Source organism: Nannospalax galili, unplaced genomic scaffold (genome assembly GCF_000622305.1).
Source record: "Nannospalax galili isolate Female #2095 unplaced genomic scaffold, S.galili_v1.0 scaffold276, whole genome shotgun sequence".
NCBI classification, from domain to species: Eukaryota; Metazoa; Chordata; class Mammalia; order Rodentia; family Spalacidae; genus Nannospalax; species Nannospalax galili.
In genome coordinates, this window is record NW_008337766.1 from 81439 (window position 1) to 84302 (window position 2864).

The window sequence follows — 2864 nt, forward strand, 5'->3', positions numbered from 1 at the left end:
GCTAAGCTGATAAATCTCTATACATATTCATTCTACCGGTTCTGTTTCTTTGGAGAACCCTGAATAATACACCCACTATATTACACTACACATGCACACACACACACACACACACACACACGCACCAGATTTTTCTCATTGTTTAAAAACAGGTTGATGGCCATGTTGTCACTGTCAGAATCTATAAACAAAAAGAGTTTTAAAAATTAATTTTCAGTATTATAATTGTCATAGTCAAACCCATATTCTGTGCAATGGAGCTTGGTAAGAGTTATTCACTCATCTAAAATACATAATCTATAGCCTTTAAGAATTTGAAGCTCATTTGTCATATTGGTTTATATAGTTAGTAATTATCTCTATTCAGCCATTTTGTTCTTTCTCTAGAATTTATCAAATACATTAAAAATATTTTCACTTAATCTTGTTAAATAAGATAAAATCTTTCCTCAAACCACAGACAGTTCTTTTACAAAGCTGTGCATCAATGCAGTGAAGGAACGGCACTTCCATTCCTGTCTGACTTATACTACTGTGTAAGTGTGCTAATTTAGCTTAGAGAGGTGAGCCTGCCTATATCAATAAACCCAGTGGTATATCTTTATTGGCTTTCAATACCTACAACAGCACAAAATATATCATGTATGTTCCATATCCATTCTATCTCTCCCCAATTTGTATTGAGTTTTCGTGCATCTCGTATCATACATCTTAATCAGATTTAGACAACCTCACCCCTTGTGGGCCTCCACACCCCCACCCCCACCAGATTTCAGGTATTCTGTCACATAGGTTAATTCTATCCAGTCAAACGTTTGTACTCAGATGTCCTTCAGTGCAGGTTCATCCACTGGAATCTAGACAGCCTGTCCAGAGTCACTCCCTTAAAGATGATTGGCTTTCCCTCAGTCCATAGTAATCACTTGCCAATAGTTCTTTGGCTACTGTATGTTTATTATAATGATTTTTAATTCAATTAACTGCAGAGAAATAAAAAATTCTGAAAAAGCAATTGTCAGTGAAAAACTTTTTAAAATTGATTTCGAGATGGTCCATAGAAATACAGCGAGTGATGTCATTAGTACTGCACACTGCCAAATACAGAGAGTGTTTGGAGGATTGGCAATCCCGATCATTTTAATGGAAGAGGGGATGTGGAATGAGTACACATTTAGGAAACAGAACTATAGCTAAAAATGTGACAAGAAATATCACAGACTAAAACTCAAGATCAGAGTGACACACCAGAGAGTGCTATGACCAGAACAAGTGAGGAAGGCATCTCCCCACAGTGCAGCCTGCCCAGTTCTTCACTGTCAGCCTAAGACCTGAGTATCATGCAGCCATAAAATGCTTCTTCCTTCCATGTAACAGTGATTATGAGTTGTACAAAAGGGCAGGAAATTCAGTACAAAGATAAAAAGTGATTATCAGACTGACAGATGAGTGCAGGATTTCTGAGAAAGAATTTTAAATGACTAGATATAATACATAAAATGTGCTGGGGGATATGGAGGGCCACTAGAGGGGGAGGGTGTCTAAATCTGATTAAGCTGTATTGTATGAAATGCACAAAAACTCAATAATGTTTTTATAAATTCTGTATTACCAATAATCCCTAAACTACATTTGATAAAACTTATTATTCTATTAACTGAATATAAGCAAATGTATGTCCCTTAAAAGAAACATAAGCACTATGGGAAAAGGATGATGGACATATATTTTATGTGGACTCATTGGAACATTAATATTTTGATTTTCATGAGATATAAAATAAGCTCATATAATAATGTATATTACAGAAATTTGCAATGTATATTTTATAGATAATTCACAAGTACCTTTTGATGCTTTCCTAGAAATATTTTAATATCCATTTCCAGAATATCTTAAATTGATTTTCAAACAATTTTCAATTTGTAGAAGACTTGCTAAGAAGTTCCATGTACTTTTAATCAGTTTTCTTTAATCTTTTTTTTTCAATTAAAGTTACAGTTTTAACAATATGCAAAATATTACAGTAATTCAGATTTTTTGGACTCATTTTAAGATGAGGAAATAAAGTTGTTTCTTGCCCAAGATTAAAAAGCTACAGAAAGTAATGGAACTTGGGTTGTGAGGTTAGTCTATTTTCTCTTTTTGAGTCATGGTTTCCCTGTAGCCCCAGCTGGCCTGGTACTCACAATGTCTATAGACCAGGCTGGCTTCAAACTCGGAGATCCTCCAGCCTCTGTCTCCCAAGTGCTGGGATTTAAGGCGTGTGCCACGTCTAGCTTAGTCTGTAATCCAGCAATACTGCTATCTTAAAAGAAAATTTGTCCAAAGAAATAAGAACCAGAAAAATAAGGACACACCATACTATCATTTTCATTAACTTATGATCTTTGAACCATTTCTCAGTAGGACAGCTTTAGCTCAAGTTAATAAAAAAATCACCTGTAAGATTTCATTAAACACTACATTGTGTGACCAAGCTATGTTTGAAATGGTGAACTAATGTCATTCCATGAGAAAAACCCTGTAAAATCAATATAAAATCTGACTGAAAAAATGATTTGAAGAGGCAGGAGTGACGGTGGCTCACACCTGCAATCTCACCACTGGGGAGAAAGAGGCATGAGGACTGCCATCCACTCAAGGCCAGTTCTCAACAAGCCTGAGCTACAGTGAGACTCCAAACCAAACAACAACAACAAAATCCACTAAAACAAAACCCAGTAATAATAATTTGAAGATGGGTATTACAAAGATCTCAAAAAAAGCCCTCCCATATTCTATACATCTTCAAACGCCAAAACTTGAACTATTCCTCTTAAACTCTAGAAATCCATTTAAAGTTTTATCACTGTATGTTTTTTCTT